The sequence below is a fragment of the Pleurodeles waltl genome, chromosome 4_1 (assembly GCF_031143425.1).
Source record: "Pleurodeles waltl isolate 20211129_DDA chromosome 4_1, aPleWal1.hap1.20221129, whole genome shotgun sequence".
In the NCBI taxonomy this organism is placed as follows: Eukaryota; Metazoa; Chordata; class Amphibia; order Caudata; family Salamandridae; genus Pleurodeles; species Pleurodeles waltl.
In genome coordinates, this window is record NC_090442.1 from 330,671,604 (window position 1) to 330,692,032 (window position 20,429).

The window sequence follows — 20,429 nt, forward strand, 5'->3', positions numbered from 1 at the left end:
AAACGACAGCCATTTTGTGATTGCCCTCACATAGGCCAATGACTAATGCCGAAAACGAGTCTGAAGGACACGTACATCTTTGCTGACTCCTCTGTGACCTGGGCAAGCTGACTCCACTGCCTGAAGCCAAACCTGTTCGGCCAGTTTCATTCCCAGTGGCCAAATGAGATTAGTATCAAGGCACAACACATCATAAAACCTTTAATCACACACAAACCATGCCTAATCTTACACACACCTGTCCCTGTTGCTTTACAAGGAGGAGGTGCCTGTTTATATTGGGGGTCCGTCGATATCTGATGAAAGTACTGAGCCTTGCCGGGTAATTGATTGAGGGCTGGACAAACTGAAATATGGCTTGTCATCATAACCCTGCTATTTCTTTGTAGTGAAAATATGTGAATGGTCAAGTGTAAAATAAGGAATGTTTGCCTAAAGCATAATATTTTGTATAAAAGAGAAGGTTAGCTTTGCAAGGGGAGCAGTCTCCTGAGAATATACACCGTGTTGTACTTCTAGGATACCTGTTACTGGCTGCAGCCAATAAACAAGATCTTTGACTTCACCAAGAAGACTCTGTGTTTCTGTAGTCTGAAACAGGAAGGACTCGAAGTCTTAGGGTGTGTTCCCTGGCACCACTGGGTTCTGAAAAACCCAGTACTTCAGTTGGCACCCAACGTGGGGCGATTTCACCGGTACCGGTCCAAGCCAGAGGTTCGTGAGGAGCTATGTGTGAAAATTCTGGAGGGAGGCCGCCACTTCATCGACCCCTGTATGTCGACGTGGTCCGAAAGTCTTTGCTGCGAGGTTCCCCGCTTTCCGACGGCTACGAAGGACTGCTGCCCTGACTATCGCCCTGTTTTGGACCCTTGATGATTTGGTAGAGCGAAACGATAAACGAGTCTTCTGGTGACGTCATCGATACCTCAGTTAAGTTTAAGTGGAGCGTCTCCCAGTCCTTAGTTTGGTTCTTAGTTTGGTATCCCCTTGGGATCTTTGATTTGGAACTTGCAAGTACCAAAGCCAAGGGATTTGTGTATTCACGAGACTATTATATTCAATAATCCTTTGAAGTTTGAAGCTAGACTGGAGAGCGAAGATGCCTGGTCTTAGCAGACATGGACATTTGTTTTGTCTTGGTTATAATAGGGATTCCCGATTGGAGGACTCGTGTCCGGTTCTTCCGATTGGAACTCCAACCTATGAACTATATGTGAAACATGGCATATGCCCCATCATATATAATGAAGTATGGATCCGATACACCAGGAAAGATGGTGTTTTAAAACGGCCCCAATATGGTAGTTTTGACACAGAGATTCTGGATAATCTGGAGGTTAAACTTTTTAAGAAGAAAGCCCGGCCGGCGATGTTTGACTCTTTCCGCCTATGGCGTAAGGAAGCCAAACAGAAGGAAATTAAATTAGCAAAGAGAAATAAGAGGGAAGAGGGTATCTCGATAATGCAAGCTGCCATACAGTTTAAAGATGATGAAGAAGAACAGATAAATGAGCAGTTGCACAGGCAACGTAAAATGGTGACCGATAAATGTTATCCAGTTTTTCCGCTTCTTCAGCAAGATGCAGCAAAAGAACTTGAGAAAGATCCTTTAATGTCACACTTGTTGAGGGCACCACCCCCTTATGCGCAGAATGCTACAGCACCTCCGCAACCTTTAGCTGTGCAACCTCCGGTTATTGTACCTCAGGTTCTTCCACAGCCGCCAGCTCCTCTTCAGTTGGCTCCTACTACTATGGCGCAGCCCCTTCAAGGGCCGCCGACTTCGCTACCTGCTCCATCTGTACCTCCTACAACTTTATGTACTACATCGACTGCCTCTTCTGGTGTTCTTCCTGATACTGCCTCTGAGTCTGCCTCTGCGTCTGCCTTGCCTCCCTCTGTTTTTCCTCCTGTTCTTTCATCAACTTCTCCTTCTGTCCGACAGAGAATGACAGATACTGTTGCCAGCCTTATATTTCCTCTCTTTGGGTCGTCTGGTGTGACCCCAGATTCGGAGCGTAAGCAGTCGCGTAGTCAACTGCCTAATTCTCGAGAGAGAGAAATGTTTGACCGTATGGCGCGTAAATGGGTTGTTTACCCTTCAAGATACGATGTAGAGTCTGTTATGGATGTCTTCTGTCAATGAGAAGCACCGAAACAAAGATACGTTTTTGAGAAAATGTGTGCTTTCCTTTGTGAGGAATTGGAGGATAATGATTTGGAAACAAATCCGCCTGATTTGTGCTGTGTACGGTTTGAGTTTGCAAAGGGCACGATTGTGGGTTCCGATGTTGAGAAAGCAGTTGCAACGTTGTTGTCCTTTAGGAATAAGGATCCTTCTCAGTCATTGTTCGAACATGACTCCTCTGTTAAAAAAAAGGTGCGACAGTACCCAATGAGAGAAGTCCCTCCGGTATGGAAGGACGCCGTTGAGGCTGATGTTGCTAATCAAATTGATGCTGTCCCAGCTCATTTTCAGCGTGTTTGGGTACATGTTCCGTGGAAGCGAGCTGAAGTTTTAGCCCTTAAGCAGACTTTGCCTGATCCCCGTAAAAACCCTGCAGGGTATTATAAGGAATTATCACAGACTGCAGACTCATGCATTATGAATTTAGCCGACATAGACATGTTATTTGGGAATGTTGTTCCACAGCCTTTGTGGGGATTGATTCGCCATACAGATCATGCGCAAGAGTTAGGTGACTCATGGGCTAATATTAGTGCTGCAAATGATAGGCAAGTTGGTGGTGCCAAGCCTGAGCCTTTGGTAGCAGAACTGCCTGCTTGGATCATTACTTACATGAAGACTTTAATGCCTGCGATGCGTGTGAATTGGGATAAACTGTCTGCGTGTAAGCAGAAGAAAGATGAAACAGTGTCTGATTTCTTCACCAGGTTTGAGGAAACGTTTATCGACCACAGTGGTCAAGATATGAGTACAGAAGGTGGTCAACGGTTGTTCGTCGACAAGTTTGTGCACAATTTGCTTGCCGAGCTGTGTAAGAAATTGAAGGATTCAGAGAGTTCTTGGGCCGTTTCCTCTTCAGCACAAATATTGGCTACTGCACAATACTACGAAAATAGGGATAAAGATGAGAAGGATAGAGCAGACAAGAGAACTAAAGAATTAAAGACGAAGGTTCTTTTACAACAGGCGTATCCGCAACGTGGTGGTTAGAGTAACTATCAGCAACCTCAACAGTTCCAGAGAAACTCGCAAAGGTTCGAGTTTTCTCAACCACGTGTTCCTGTAGGTCCCAATCAGTGTTCATATTGTAAAGAAGAGGGTCATTTCAAGTATAGTTGTCCTATTTTGTTACAGCGTACGAATGATGCTTCTGGCGCAAGAGGTCGAGGTGTTCAACAAGCTCCTAGAGGTAGAGGACGTGGAAGTTTCCCCAAGAACAGGCGTTCCTTTCCGTCTCAAAACTCAATGAATAGTTTTGACCAGCAACATAACGCGTCTGGTAGGACGGCTCAGTACTATGCTGACGACTACTATACAGAAGATGAGAACCTGGAAGGTAATAATTGCTAGGACAGCCATAGACGGAGAGAGGGAGTTTTTTTAGTTCCAGTAGATCAGAATGGACCTTATGTTAAGGTGATTACATCAGGTGTGTCGGAGCCTTTTCTGTTGGATACTGGTGCTACAAAGAGTTCTATTATGCACTCAAAACTCCCTGGCGCACTTTTGTCTGGCGAGATGAATGTTTCAGTAGGTTTTTCTGGCGCCCCGGTTAGGAACCCGATTTCTAGTCCTATGTCCCTTTCTGTTGGACCTTGTGAATTGGAAGCACCCCTTAGTCTGACGACAGGTTGTGGTGAAAACTTGTTAGGATTGGATTTGTTGAAAAGATTGTATGCAACATTATATTGTTCTCCTTCGGGAGTACAACTTACACTGGGTAGGAAAATGGTCTCTCCAATGTATTTGTCGAAGGATAAACTTCCGACCGAATTGTCGTTTCTTCCTGATATCATTTGGGCTACTGGTCCTAATGATGTGGGTCTTTTGGAAATACCGCCTTATGTTGTGACATTGAAAGCCAATGTTAAATTACCACGTATTCAACAATACAAGATCTCTAGTGAAGGTGAAAAGGCGTTGCTAGCGATCATTTATGATTTATTTGAAAAAGATGTAATTGAAGAGACAAGAGGCAACGTTTGTAATAGTACTGTTCTGCCTGTTTTGAAACGTACTGACCCCTCTAAGCCACCTGTTTACAGGTTCGTGATTGATCTTAGAGAGGTAAATAAAATAGTTGTGCCACAGTTTCCACTTGTTCCTGATATCACTGCCATATTAACTATGATTCCAGCTTCCGCCACCTGGTTCTCGGTGATTGACTTAAAAAATGCTTTCTTCAGCATCCCGATTGCCGAGGAGAGCAGGGATATTTTTGGCTTCAGTTTAGGAGGCCGAAGTTTCCGCTTCAAACGCGCTCCTCAAGGCTACTGTGAAAGTCCATCAATATATAGTCAGGCTTTCAAAACACAGCTTGATGCAATTGTTTTACCTGACGGCGCTACCCTTATTCAGTACATTGATGATTTGCTAGTCGCTACAGATACTGAAGAGATTTGTAAAGAAGCCACCTTGTTGTTGTTGCGTCATTTGTCTGATTTACATCACAAAGTGTCCCTTTCAAAACTGCAATATTGTCGACAAGAAGTGACCTACTTAGGTCATCTCTTATCGAAGGAGGGAAGGAAACTGACCCCAGAAAGAATTCAGGCAATTGCAAAATTGAGTGTGCCAAGGACACAGAGAGAAGTACGTGCTTTCTTGGGCATTACATCATACTGCAGACAATGGATACCGAATTTTTCTTTGCTGGCCAAACCTTTGGTAGCATTGACCTATAAAGATACACCGAATCCCGTTCTGTGGTCTGAAGATTGTCAGAAAAGTTTTTCCGAATTGCGTAATGCATTGTGTTCGGCTCCTGTGTTGGGTACCCCCGACTACAGTAAGCCCTTTACACTGTATGTCCATGAGAGAGAGGGTTGTGCATTGTCAGTGCTGACACAGTCTTTTGGAGACAAGCAGCGCCCATGCGCATATTTTTCGTCGACTTTGGATCCGGTAGCTAAAGCATTGCCGAGTTGCTTGAGAGCCACAGCGTCAGCAGCTGTTTCTATTCGACAGTCTGCTGGGTTAGTGATGAATAATATGTTGATTGTGATGGTTACACATGCAGTGGACACGTTGTTAAACAGGACCAAGACACAGCATTTAACTAGTGCTCGATTGTCAGGTTACGAGTTGACACTGTTAGCGAGTCATGTGCACATAAAGAGGTGCAATACGTTGAATCCAGCCACGTTATTGCCGATTTCAGTAGAAACAGATTAAGTTGAACAACATGATTGTTTTCTTAGGACAGAAGAAGAAACAAAAGGGAGAGTAGATCTTAAAGATACTCCTCTTGTAAAGTGTGATGGTACCTTATGGGTGGATGGTTCATGCTTCAAGCTTCCGAATGGTGATACGACTGCAGCATGTGCTGTCACAACTTTGCATACAATTGTTGAAGCTGCACGTATACCACATAATTCAGCTCAAGCAGCAGAGCTGATTGCACTTACGAGAGCGTGTGCGTTATCGAAAGGAATGAAAGTGACCATATATACCGACAGCCAGTATGCGTTTGGTGTGGCCCATAGTTTTGGACGATTGTGGAAAGAACGTGGGTTCCTGACTTCGCATGGAACTAAAATTCAGCATGGTCAGTTGGTGAATGAGCTTCTTGAGTCACTGACCTTGCCATTACAAGTTGCGATTGTGAAATGCAGTGCACACAAGAAGGTTACTGATGATGTTGGTCGTGGCAATGCATTTGCTGACGAAATCGCAAAAGATACAGCAAAAGATGTGATGAATCGAATGTATGTTGCAGGCCCCGCGAGATGGGTTGGTGGCGTTGGAATGTGTGAAGATACGATAGAGGGTGTGAAGTCTCTTCAAGCTGAAGCTTCAGAGAAAGAGTTGAATGTGTGGAAAGAAAGTACGGGTAAATTGGATGAAAATGGTTGTTGGGTTGACTTGTCAGAACATCAGCGATGGTTGTTACCCGATGCGTATGTGCTTGCAGTGGTGACAATGGCTCATGGAATGGCCCATATCAGTGTGAAAGGGATTTGTAAGTTGTTGGCTCCAGTATGGCAAAATGCTGGAATTCCTAAATGTGCAGAGAATGTGGTCAAGAATTGCATGGTGTGTCTGAAATACAATCCTGGTAGGGGAAACCCAACTCCAGCTGGTCATTTTGCGCCTCCAACGTATCCGTTCGAGGTTTTGCAGCTAGATTTCATCCACATGGAAAGGTGAAACAATCTGAAATACGTACTCGTTGTTGTTTGTGCCTTTTCAAGATGGGTGGAAGCATATCCCTTAAAAGACAACACTGCCTTATCCACAGCTAAAGCCCTTGCCAAAGAATTCTTCCCTAGGTTTGGAATGCCGAGAGTGATAATGGGAGTGAATTTGTGGGTCGAGTGATGAAAAAAGTATGTGAGGGGCTAGGTATCCAGCAAAAATTCCATGCTGCAAATCACCCCCAATCAGCTGGACTAGTAGAGTGCTATAATGGCACGCTAAAACTGAAGTTGGCAAAGATACAAGCGAGCTCTGGTATTAAATGGCCTGACGCTCTGCCTTTAGCACTCCTATCAACAAGAATGACTGTGCATTCGCGAGTGGGACTTAGTCCCTATGAAATTGTGTTCGGCCGTCCCGTCAACATATGGGGAGTGCCAAGACCAACAAAATTCAGTGAGATCGAACACCCTGTACTGCTTGATTATTTGTATGAATTGACGGCTAAATTGCATGTTCTACACCAACAGGTTCACGATACTCTGCCTCAGGTCTCTGAAGCTCCAGGACATCTTATCGATCCTGGATCATGGGTGCTGGTCAAGAACTTCCAGCGGACAAAGAATGACCAGCCCCGTTGGACCGGCCCCTACCTCGTCCTTCTCTCAACAAGATCAGCTGTTCGAGTGGAAGGGAAAAAGAACTGGATCCACGGCGTACACTGCAAGAGGGTCCCTTTTCCTCTACAGTACGACCGGTGGGTCCAGGAGGGGATCGCTGACTCTGAGACTGAGACTGTGCCTCGTTTTTTGCCATTTAGCGATGCACGTGTAAAAGGGACAATTTCTGAACGAGAAAGTGACAATAATTTGCAAGAAGCTGTGCCACCGTCAATTGATTGAACACTACAGAGCCTGAACTCTTGTTCCAGAACCAGACAGTACCTGGAAAAAGCCGTTATAATTTGAGACCAAGAACTAAGGACAAATATTTTTTTTCCCGTTCCTTTGCTATTTTTTTTTAAAGTGCGGCTCTCTCATCTGAGAAACTTTCTTATTTTTGTTTTTCTTTTCTTTTCGAACCGCCATCCGGGTTCAGCTGTAGGGTCGTGGTTGCCCAAGTCTTTGGAGTTCAGCTGAAGACGTTAGGTCGACAGTTCTGGTCGGTCTAAGGTAGTTGCCCTGGACTGACAGAAGCATTCCCTAGCATAGAACACCCTACCACCGCGAGCAGCAATTAGAGAGGATGGAGTTTTTCAAGAATGAGAGACCTGCCAAACAGATGGATTTTAAAGCTAGAATGTCTATAATAATGACAAAGAAACGATTTTTGATATTATGTATTTTCATGTTGCTCAGTGTAATGACGTTTTTAACAGGATATGTTTTATTCTCTTTTCAAGTGACATTTGCACCCATTCCACAGCCCATACCTCCTTCTACTGTTTCCTCGCATTCTTTTCACCCCCTGCCTGAACACGAGTCTGCCAGAAGATTAGAATTTGTCAACAATTCATTCATTCAGCTTCTACACCAACACCAATTAGTAGTGAACACAACTAACTGTTGGGTGTGTGGTCTTATGCCTCATACTACTGATAAAGGTATCCCTTATCTGGTCCTGCCTTTCAGCCATAATGGTTCTGTGTGGGCATATAGAACGGTGTTCATATACGCGTATGAAGCCAACCCCCTACGTTCTGTGAAAGATAATCCTAAGAATAGTGCTCTAGCTAAGGGTATAGTAGATATGATTAGGGAAGATATTTCCTATGAGACTATCCCGAGAGATGAGACACTAGCATATATTGGATGGAACATAACAGGATATTGAGTTACTATGAGTGGGAACCAGCGAGCAAAGAGATCCTCCCAGATTTGGATTGTACCCCATCAGGGTCACCTATGTCTGCAAGGTAATGGCAAGAATCCCAGAGCTCAGTTAGGGAAAAGTATCTGCACTGAAACATATGTTTTTGCGTCTCAGACTTCTCCTTCGTTCTTAGCAGCTAAGGGTACCTATTTCATCTGCCATAATAGAGCCAATACATGGTTGCCCCCTGACTTCTCAGGCGCATGTTTTGTTTCGTTCCTGTTACCTCCCACCTACACGGCCGCAGCAGATTACCATAAGACAAGGATAGTTAGAGGTGTCATAAGTAAAGAAGACACTACAGGACAAGAATTTGGAGATTTCGTAAAGGGTTTTCTGACGTTTTGGGGTCCTATGGTTAACAGCAGGAACATAAGGCAATTGACAAGGGTGGTTGAATCCACGGTAGTTGAAACCGCCGGTGCTCTTGGTAATTTGACTGCTGAGCTCCAGTCGGATCGCCTTATGACTCTTCAGAACAGGGTCGCATTAGACGTCATACTTGCAGACCGAGGTGGGGTATGTAAAGTGATCCAATCAAGTTGCTGTGTTTTCATCCCAGATAACGCTCCGACAGTCTACCAGGCCATTTCCAAACTGCATAAGATCTCCGAATCTATTCACGTGGATAAAGGAGATTGGTCATTGATGGGGTGGTTCTGGGAGCTGATATCCGCCTGGGGATGGAAGACTCTGGTAGTCATTGGGATGATCTTAGCCATTCTTTTCCTGTCCTGTTTGTGTGTACAGTGTGCTCCTGCAATATGTGGCCTCTGTGCTACATCGTGTGTAAGGAAACCTGTATCAAAAGACGAGCTAAGTAATAGGATGATGCTACAGCAACATCTCAACGACTTTATGAATATAGACCTGGACTCAGATTAGTGTGAGTATGGGTTATTGCCTATGTAAGGGCAAAAGGAGGGTCTGTGGTACTGAAAATTCTGGACCCGTGTTATAAACATCGTCGTATCACAACGATTTTGGTATCAGCAGACCGAGAATGATTAGAATAGTATGCACAAGCATTGTATTCATATTCAGGTGACGAAATCACCCGAATATCAGAGTTTCCGTCCTGAAACTCTGAGGTTCCATTTAAAACGACAGCCATTTTGTGATTGCCCTCACATAGGCCAATGACTAATGCCGAAAACGAGTCTGAAGGACACGTACATCTTTGCTGACTCCTCTGTGACTGGGCAAGCTGACTCCACTGCCTGAAGCCAAACCTGTTCGGCCAGTTTCATTCCCAGTGGCCGAATGAGATTAGTATCAAGGCACAACACATCATAAAACCTTTAATCACACACAAACCATGCCTAATCTTACACACACCTGTCCCTGTTTCTTTCTTTATGACTTGCTTTACAAGGAGGAGGTGCCTGTTTATATTGGGGGTCCGTCGATATCTGATGAAAGTACTGAGCCTTGCCGTGTAACTGATTGAGGGATGGACAAACTGAAATATGGCTTGTCATCATAACCCTGCTATTTCTTTGTAGTGAAAATATGTGAATGGTCAACTGTAAAATAAGGAATGTTTGCCTAAAGCATAATATTTTGTATAAAAGAGAAGGTTAGCTTTGCAAGGGGAGCAGTCTCCTGAGAATATACACCGTGTTGTACTTCTAGGATATCTGTTACTGGCTGCAGCCAATAAACAAGATCTTTGACTTCACCAAGAAGACTCTGTGTTTCTGTAGTCTGAAACAGGAAGGACTCGAAGTCTTAGGGTGTGTTCCCTGGCACCACTGGGTTCTGAAAAACCCAGTACTTCAGCCTAGGCAAACCAATCAGGGAGAGAGATTTGGAGAGATTTGGCACCCAGCAGCAGAAATCATTGGTTGAATAGAAACTGAAAAACTTTGGGCCTCATTTACAAGGAACTGACGCACCAGCTCCAATACGCCAGTTTCCTTGCGTCGCCCTGCACACCCCTAACAACACCATGGTAGCACTGTATTTACAACACAGCGCTACCATGGTGCTCGCTAGCACAACTGCATCGTTTTTGATGCAGTTGTGGTGCTACGCCAGACTAGTATCAAAGATGTTGACACTAGTCCAGCAAACCTTGGAGAGGCCCATTGAAAAGAGCTGAGCATCAGTTTAAAGCCTGCCCTACTAGAATGGTGCAGTGAAATCTTTCGATACTGCTAAATGGCTACGTGATAACTGTTATTTGTGCATACTTATGGGTTTCCTATTACTTCTTTTTTTGGTAAAACAGTAAAATTAAAAAAAATAAAAAACTCCTGCAGGTATAATGTGGCACAAGGGTTGACAAACTGGCACAATGGTGACACTGCACCAGCTTGTAAATATGGTGTGGAGTGGGGGACTGTTTTGCGCCACCGTAGCATAAAATAAATGATGCTCGGTGGTGCAAGGGGCTTGTAAATGAGTGTTTGGGGAAGGTTTCCATACAGCCCAGAAGTGCGATCAAAGACAGATGCCCTTAACAAACACTTAACTCTTGAAATTTCTTGAATGCACTGTACTAAGTTTATTGTCTTTAGAAACCTCAAACCATTTGAAATCCCACTGATTTCTAATACTGCCACACTGGGGCATTACAGGTAGAGGTGACGCATTGGCAAGCATATGTTCTTGCATGAGGATAACGGGAAGGAGTTGCTATACTAGAGAACAAAGTTTCGAATATATGCACTATATATTCAGTGTATTGTCCCAGCCACCAAATGAGGATGAAAGAGGTCTGGCTTGGACAAATACTACAAACCTTTGTTTGAAGGGAATTACAAATTGTATAGTTTTACCACTGTCCATACAGTTCTGAGGGTTCATATCTGTCTTCAAATGAACATTGCACCATAAACTGTAATTCTTCAACAATTTAGTGCTCAGCACTAGTTGTATGTAATTGATTATAAAGGCCCACAAATATTTGGCATTTCCTGACTCCGAAGATTCTGGAGAACATTTGTTTGGTTAGTGCTTCTGGATTTACGTTTGTTAGTGTAAATGCAACAACATCTTAAATTTAAAAAAACAAAAACAAAAAAAAAACAATGTTTTCCTTATAACTTCAGAATGTCATCAGGTACTGAAGAGGATTTTCCCCACTACAAAGCTATGAATGTGCTGAAGCAGCCTATATTTTGTGTGGGTGTGCAAAAAGACCAACGATTGCATGTGATTGAACAAACAAAACCCAATAATTTGTGAAAATATATCTCTGGCACACCCCAACAGTAAAAGGGCTATGTTTTTTAAAATCCTGGACATCTCAAACCATCCCGAGTGTTTAGTGACTTTCGTACATTTTTTGAACGGATGGGAAGGTGGTTAACTAACTCACCCTCACTGTCTTGTCTGAGGGCAAGGAAGGCATGTTCTGTGTTTTACTGTAATCACACAGGACTGGGAGGGTTGATTGTGCAACAAGGGTGAAAAGGGAATGCTGTATTCCCCGATCTTGCTTGACCAAGAGCAACAGGTTGTCCATTTCCCTACCCCAGTCCAAAAGCAGGGGGGATGTATGAATTTCTAATCCACCCATCCGAATTGCTAAACCCCTCGGTGATTTATGGGTTTTCTAACCTCATGCTTTGTATAACGACTGGGAGGATATATTTTCAACCTAGACTCCCCCAAGGGGGGTTTGTGTGTCCCTGGCTCATTTAATCCTCAATTTTATGAGAGAAAGGGGTCTAGAAATATGACGGCAGTCCCAATCTGCGTATTCCACAATTGTAGACAAGGCACTGAAGCAACTTTCAGCTACTCCAGTCCTCCTTACACCACTGCGTTCACCAGGGAAGGTAGTTAACTGGGCTTGGGGGAGTGCCATTGTGACCCCAGTAAGCTACTTTAAAGGGGTGGGGGGCGGGGATGGGTATGGGGGGGTCTAAGCCATCTTTCTTGTGGTTACATTTTGGGGGAGCTGTGCAGGAAGGGCTGAGATGACTGAGAATGGGATATGTGGGCCCAACTCTGACAACTCTTTCAAAGAAGCAGGTAGCTAAAGTCTGACTGCTATCGGTATCCTTTGACTTAGAGGATAGGGCCAGTGTGGACCCAAGTTCCTGGGTGGGAAGCCTGGTTCGCTGCTTGGTTCTCAGAGAGATGACTCAGGTTGAATGCAGCAATATTAAGTTAGCTTATAGCATGATCTTCCCTCCTTTGAAGATGATTGTCATAAGGGAGAGGAGTGCAGCACGTCCAGAAGAGATTGCTTTGTTGTGGTTCCCTGCAGTTGTTGCATTTGATGAATGGGTTGGCATCTGAAGGTCTGGTCCCAAGTAAGGAAGTCTAGCATATAGAAAAGGAGATCAGTGTTGTTAGTACTTTTTATAGGGCAAACATAATTAACCATCATAAGCATCCCAGGGTTTGGTGAAATGGTGGTGGACTTTAATGTTTTCCTTTCTTTTTCATTTGTCATCGATGAAGTGTGAGAGACCAGTTCTAGAGCACACGTTGGATTATGCAGCTGGGAGTAGTGTGTCTGGGTATGTAGAAGAGCAGGCAGTGACAGACTTACAGATTTACAGATGGCAGGCAGACCATGCATCTTCAAGTTCACATCTATCCTCTCCTGTGCTGGGGTATGCTGCTGTCTTCCTTGCTCTCATATGTGTAAGTCCTTCACTCTACCAGTTTCCATATGTGTTGATCTGCCTTTTCTCATCTATGCTAGGTAATGCTATTTGTCATTGCCTTTCTGTGTTGACTACTTTACTATGCCACTTTCTCTCTATCATGTAAACCTATTCTCTCTTCTTGAGCTGTATCCCAATCTTTACTCTCAGCTTAATCTTGCCCTCATCAGACTGTAGTGAACTCCCTTGAACTAAATCACAATGGTGCACACGTAACCTCTATTGTCCCAGTGTCACACAGAACCCTAATGGCAGTGTCTAACAAATAGGAGATCAAATGGAGTGGAGTAATCACTGCCCACCCACGTCGTTTCCAACCAGATGATTCAAAAGACGGTGATGTGCTATCGACCACTCCTTTCATTGGAATTGTTGCCCTGAGAACTGGGAATTATGCTGTCCTTAATGCTTGCAGTTAGAGTTGGAGGATTCATATCCTTATGTTCCCTGGCAGACATCCATGCTCATGTTCATCACTAGGGTGTCAATACCCTACCTGAACTTTTTGAACAATAATATTATTTAAGCCATTCATATTTTGATATTCCTTCCTATGAACTATCCTTAAAATGACACACTCAAAACAGTCTGTTATCCAAAACTAGAAAGTCAGCTCAAAACTGATACAAAATTCAAATTTCAGAAGGTAAACTTCCAGAGTAATTTAATAATTTGTATGTCCAAAACACCACATTAGTCAATTTTTCCAATAGCACACAGCACAACCTTAGCACTAGATTTATCAAGGCTTTCCAGTGTCACAAAAAGTGATGCAAAGCGAAGCAAAATCTTGAGTAGAGATTTACTTTCCAGAGCTGGAAAGTAGAGCTAAAGGAACACAAAGTGTAATTTTGAGCCAATTTGAATCAAGGAGACTCCCATGGAACCACCCATGAATTTTTACACAAAGCCATGTCTAATAAAAAAAGTGGACAGGGTTTTATGCCAAACATTTGTTCCTTCTGGAGTCAGGCTTTACATTTGATAAGAGGGAGAACCCAAATAACGACAATAACAATGATCCCATTACCCAATTGAGAAAATTGGGCAGTTGTACTTTGCTCTCCTGTATTGATAGTGCCCCAGGGGGAAGTAGCCAGCACGCACAGGGTTAGTAAGGGATTGGAGTGCCATGCTGGGGAAAAAAAAGAGACCTACAGCAAGCTCTAAATCCAAGAGACCCCGCATCACAACTCCAACCCCGGTGCCTCTAAAGGAGCAGGCTCATATGGATGTCCTCACCCAGGGCATTGATGTTTTAGTCAGCAACCCTAAGGCCTCTGTAATGGATTTCCTATCAAGCAAGTTTGTACTTATGCAAGCCTGTTTAGGGGCTATCGAGGCTAAATTAAATATTCTTACCATTCCTTATCCTTTACCATCATCCTCAGCGGTACTTTTGTAAACTACAGGCCTTGGAGTGAATGATCACAACATAACCCCATTGGTTGAGCCCTCCTTGCCCCCATTGAACGACCCAGAAGTATTCTGCAAAGAATTGTTCCACGGGTGTGAAGGACAATAAGAATAACAACAAGGATAGCAAGAAGGGGACCAGGCAGCTAGCTAAATCTGGCCAAGATGAGACAGCTGAGAAAGATAAAAGCACTGACTTTCCTATTTCCATGGAGAAAGATGATAACTTTCTTAAAATTCCTTCCGATAGTACCCCATATATTTTAGTTTTAAAAAACTTTCCAACTTTTTCTCCCTCAACCCATGAAGATTTTGTGAGCCTGAAAAATAAAACTATCTTCTGGTTCCAAAGTAAGACAGGTTGAACTCTGGATTTATCATCTGACATCTTTGATCTCAGATGACATCGACCATGGCGGATTGGTCCTGGTAGTAAGGAATCAAAGGGAGACTGTGTTATATTAAGTCCCCTAGGATGGTGAAATCATTCTTAGATTTCTTTGAGAATCAGTTTTGCTCACCAGGCTCCATTCGGGTGTTACCACTGGGCTATTTTTACAGACCATCTCTTCTGGTAAGAGTACATAATGGTGAGCCCAATTGTTATTCTATTTTATTCTATTTATATTTCACCTACATACAGATATGATATAATGCCCGTAACTGTTTTGAACTATTGGCTTGTTAAGAAGATATTGACTGACACCATCTTTTTTGATCCCTGTCAATAAATAAGTAGAGCCTCATCTGTAAACCTCAGCATCGCCTGGGAAGCAGCCACTGGAGACCTACACACTTCTCAGTACTATCAGCTCAAACTTTATCCCCTTAAGTCTGACCTTTCTCCTTTGGATGCAGTACTTTTAGATAAGCCCTCAACAAGCCTCGCCATGAGTGTGAAAAGTATTGTCTGCTGGCGGGAAGTGCGTTCGGGACCTGGAGGAGGCGGCGCCTGTGTGTATCAGGGAAGGAGCCCTTTAAAAACAACTTCGCGCTACCGCGGGACGCACCCGGGCAAAGCCCGGGCCAAGGGCGGGCCCGTCTTGCACCCGTCATCGCCCGCAAGAGGCTGGGCTGGGCCACCCCTCTTTCGTTTCCAGTGGAGGGTGACTATATTTATTTGCTAATACTTGGCAGTATATCTTGGAGTTCCACAGTAGGTTTTTAATAATTTTTTAACTCGTACTTATCAGGCTGTTTTGCTTGTTGTTTTGCGGCTGAAACTTTACTGTAAAAATGGGCAGTAAAAGAGGTCTGTTAACTGGTCCATTGGGGGGTGGTGGTGGCGGTAGTAGACAGGGATGTGACACCACCACATTGGACTCCTTCCTCGCAAGAGCTGTCGGGGTTGTAACGAAGGAGATTGATCTGGCAGAGAGGAGGTTATCCATGGAACTGGAGGACTGGCGTCAGGTCCCAATAGATAGTGGCCCTCGTGAGGTTGTGGATTTGGAGGTGGCTTATCTGGGGGGAGACCAAGGTACTGTAATGGTTGCTGTTGAGCCTGCTCAAATTGAACTAACAGAGACGATAGAGGGTTCTGGTGGCCAAGGCCCCTCCAGAAGAAGCAAAAGACTTTTATTATCTTCTCCCCCGGCCTGCTCCATGGATAAATGTAGCCCTCCCCCGAGGAAAAAAAAGGTCTTAAAGAAATCGATGCCCAAGTCAAAAACATCTCTCTTGGAACTCCCTAAGGGTACGAGCAGTGACCCTGCACCTTGCCAGCATCTGGGCTGTGATGTTACTATTTTATTGTCAAAACTTCGCGAAATGATTCAGGAGATTTTATCCCCCGTTGTGGCGAAATTATCGGCCATAGAAAAGGCAGTTTCTCTGATACCTGTGCAAGGAAGTCAGGGGAGGCACTGTGTAGGTGGATCTGTGACCCCGACCAGGCGATCCCATCCCAGTGAGGAGTTGCTTCTGATTCTGTGGTAGCTGGGGGGGCTGGCCAACAGCTGATTGGGAACAATAATTTGAATCCACCGACGGCTAGGCCTTCATTGGCCTGTTTGGATCTCCCCCCAGCTTGTGCCCCCTATGTGGTGGTATTGACGAATGTACCTGTTCTTGCTCCAGGGGTAACTGAGTCCACGACCCAACTCACAAATAAGGTTGGATATTGGTTGAGTAAGAACTGTGATTTTTCATGTAAGGATTTCAAGGATATTCTGTTTGCCGGAAGAATTGGCTGGGTCGGGCCCAAAAATAAGGTGGGGAACGAAGATTGTATTATTATAAATGTTAGATATCTAGCCCTGAGTCAAAGGCTCCTTTCTACTTATCGTCCGGCTGTTCTTAGAGCTGGGACAATAGGTATGGCCCCTCTGGGCTATTTTTATGACCACATGCGACTGAGTACTGGGGTGTCTCTTGGCTCTGGTAGGAATCCCCCCCTGGTCAGAATAGCCTCCAGGTAACCAGCAGAACTGTCACTGACAGTAATTTATCCTTGGAAGGGTTGGATTGACAATGAGCCGAGACCCTGGTTATATGGGAAGAGGTGCCCCCACAGTGTAAGCTTATTTCATGGAATATTGCGGGCTATGACGCAAAGGTATCTGATCAGGCGTGGATTAGGTGTTTGACTAACTATGATGTGATCATGCTTCAGGAAACCTGGTCGGAGGGGTTGTCTGTGTGGGACGGGTATGACAGATTTGCAATTCTAGCTGTGCAATCTCTTGGTGGCCGCTCAAAAGGTGGCCTGGTTACCCTAATTCGCCTCTCTAAGATAGTGGGTGCTTTTCAAATTAATTGCAATCACCGAGGTATATTGCTGGTATGGGTAATTTTCTCTAATAACTTTAATATTTTACTGGTAAACTTCTATAACGCTGTGTGGGATGTGGGGTGCCAAATTGGGACCCTGTCCTCTGTTCTTCAGGTTCTGAAACACAGAATGGAGGAGGTGGGGCTAGAATTCTGTGCTATTGTCTCTGGAGATTTTAATGCTAAATTGGGGAGGCTCCGTTCTCTGGTTAATCCCTTTATCTGTGACTGCGAGGATTATTTAGTGGATGGTCTGCAGGACTCCAGAGGCAGGATCCTAATTAAGGAACTCCGGAAGATGGGCCTTCTGAATTTTTGTGATATAGAAGCCCTAGGCACTCATCAACTCCCAACCTATGTGGGAAGAGGATCTGAATCCACTATTGACTATATTTTTGTGTCTCCACCTATGAAAGACCTGGTGATTAGGGGTGAGGTGCTGAGGGAGTGTTTCAGTGATCATAATCCCCTTATAATATCCTTTAAACTCCCTGGGGCCCTACGTAAATTAGGACGAGGTAGGCCTGTAGTAGTGGAGATAAAGGACCAGGGTAGGTGGCTTGGGTGGAAGCAAGTGGATTCCCAAAAAGTTGTAGAAAGGGTGGTGGGGGAAAATTTACATTTATTTATGGACACACTCCTGACAGAGGCTCCTAATTCCAAGACTGTTATGGATGCAATAACAGTAGTAAATGCAGCAGTGAGAGACTGCCTTTTTTCAGTAGGCTGCCAACCTAGTAAACGTAAATGTGGTTGGTATGACAAGACCTGCTATGCTGCAAGGGCAAACCTGAAGATGGCCACTAAGAAACATCCTAGAGATTGGGTCCTCGTAAAAGAAGCCAGAATGAAGTATAACAGGGCCCTGAGGGACAGCAAGATAAAATATAAAGATAAAGCCTGGGAAGAGTTAGAGTGTGCCATAGCTCTGAAGGATCCTGGTTTGTTCTGGAAGGTGGTAAATAGAGGTTCCTTTGGAACAGATACATCTGAGGGCCTTGGCTGTAACATCGCCCCGGAGGCCTGGGTAACTCACTTTTGTAGAATTTTTGAGGGTACTCCCCTAAGAAATAACCGGGAGAACGAGTATGACATGGCTCCCAACCTAGCAATTAGGTTTTCGCTACAGGAGGTCATGGATGCGATACAGAGTAGTGCGAGCAATAAAGCTCCGGGCCCGGATTCGATTCCCATGGACTTGTACAAAGCTAACCCCAGTTATGGGCACCTATTCTCTTAAATGTCCTCAATGCAGCAGTTACTGTGGGTATTCCTGCCTCTTGGAGACTGGCATGTATTGTCCCAGTGTTTAAAAAGGGCGATCGAAATTATCCTAAGTCTTATCGCCCTATTTCTCTCCTGGACTCTTCTGTGAAGATTCTGGGATGGATTATTTTAAGGCGTTTGGAGGCCTGGGTGATAGGGAATGATATTTTAAGCCGGGACCAGTATGGTTTTAGGGAAGGCCTCGGTACTCGAGATCAATGTCTCAACCTACTGATGATGATCGGCAAATACACGCAGGCCAGGAAAGGTACGCTCTATCTTGCTTTTATGGACCTTAGCTGTGCCTTCGATAAGGTGAACCGGTCTATATTATGGGAGAGGTTAAATCAGTTAGGGTTGGATCCTAATATTGTAGAGCTGCTCCGATATCTCCATTCGGGGACGGTTGCAAATGTGAGGGTGGGGTCTAATGGGGAATGCTCAGAGGCTTTTAAGCTTTCAAGGGGTGTGTGCCAGGGGTGTGTTCTGGCTCCTACTTTGTTCCTTCTATATGCAAATGGATTGTCTGACTTTCTGATGGAACAGTGTAGGGATGTCCCAAAGGTGAATGGTACTGATATCCCCGTGCTGACGTATGTGGATGACGCGGTCCTCATGGCCCGCACTATGAATGGTCTCCGGGAAATAGTTAGAGCTTATGCCTCCTTTATGTCAGCTTTGGGTTTAGAGGTCAATTTTAAGAAATCACATTTTATGGTTTGTGGAAGACCCTTGAGCAGGGTGGGGGAGCTAAGGTTGGAGGATCAAATTATCAGTAGGGTCCCTGAGTTTCCATACTTAGGGATTATTTTTGATGAGAAAGGATCTTGGAAGCCCTGTATTGCCAGAAGGGGTGCGCTTTTCCATGCAACAGTTGGTGCGACTTTTGACTTTGCTGTAAGGATAGGTAGTAAACCTATCAAGCCTTTGCTTGAAATCTATAGGCGGAAATGCCTCCCTGTCCTGCTGTATGGTGCTGCACTTTGGGGGTATAGGGACACCCGAGCCCTTACGTTGGAAGAAAATCGGTTCTGTAGAAGGCTATTGGGAGTGGGACAAAATATCCCTGATTTTAGCCTTCATCTGGAACTGGAGCTTGAGTTTGTGCAGGACACTATCCAGTTGGCTCCCCTTCTACTATGGATCTCAATTTGGAGTAATGAACATGCCACTCTTAATAGGGATATCTTAAGGGATTGTTTGGCTTGCGACAATGTAAAGAATATTCCCTGGCTGATGCACATAAGGAAGATGGCTCATGATTTGGGGCGGCCTGAATTGTTTGACTATCCTGAGGGCCTGATTAGTTGTGATAAGAAATGGGTAAATGATAATTTTTTAAGAATCCAGAGGACCAGCAGGGAGGGGGAGGCCTTAGGGAAAAAATCGATTAGGGATTTCATCATGTTAAACATGTGGGTAGGTCCTGAGCGCTATCTCTTAGAGATAAAGGATGTGAGGGAAAGGTCTCTCATAACCCGATTCCGTTTGGGGATCATCAGAAGTAATCTGTGTTTCCCGTTAGGTCAGTATGGGGACAAATGTATTAGACCCTGCCCCTGTGATGGGGTGTCCCAACAGACCTTGTCCCATTTTACGTTGTTTTGTGTTTTTTATGCACCATATAGAACTAAATTTTTATTACCTCTCCTAAAGCCCAAGGGTTTCATGCAATATCGTCCTGCTTTTATGTGGTTGCAAATGGCCTCAGATGTATTGGTGTGGAAGGGCCTGGGATCATTCCTGAAGGGAGCTATTACTTGGCGTAATAATGTTGGGTTTTTAGAATGAATTTTTCTATTTTACTGCTTTTCATGAATGTGGTTTCATATGTTTATATTCTTGATGGGTGTATTTATTATATATGGTTTTATTGCTATTTTTAACAAATGTATTGGTGATTATTTGCTGTAATGGATGAATTTTTTCATACCGAATAAAAGTTATTATTATTATTATTGTCTGCTGGAACATTGCTGGAGCTTGGTTGAAACTGTCAAACACGGACTGGGTTGTTTTTTTAAAAGTTCAAGAGATTAAATATTGTCAAGAGACCTGGGTGAAGTAGGACCGTATTGATGGGTATCATGCTTTTTTCCAACCTGCAATACCTTCTAAGGCCTTGCTAGTCTCTTCTCTGTGAAAGAAAC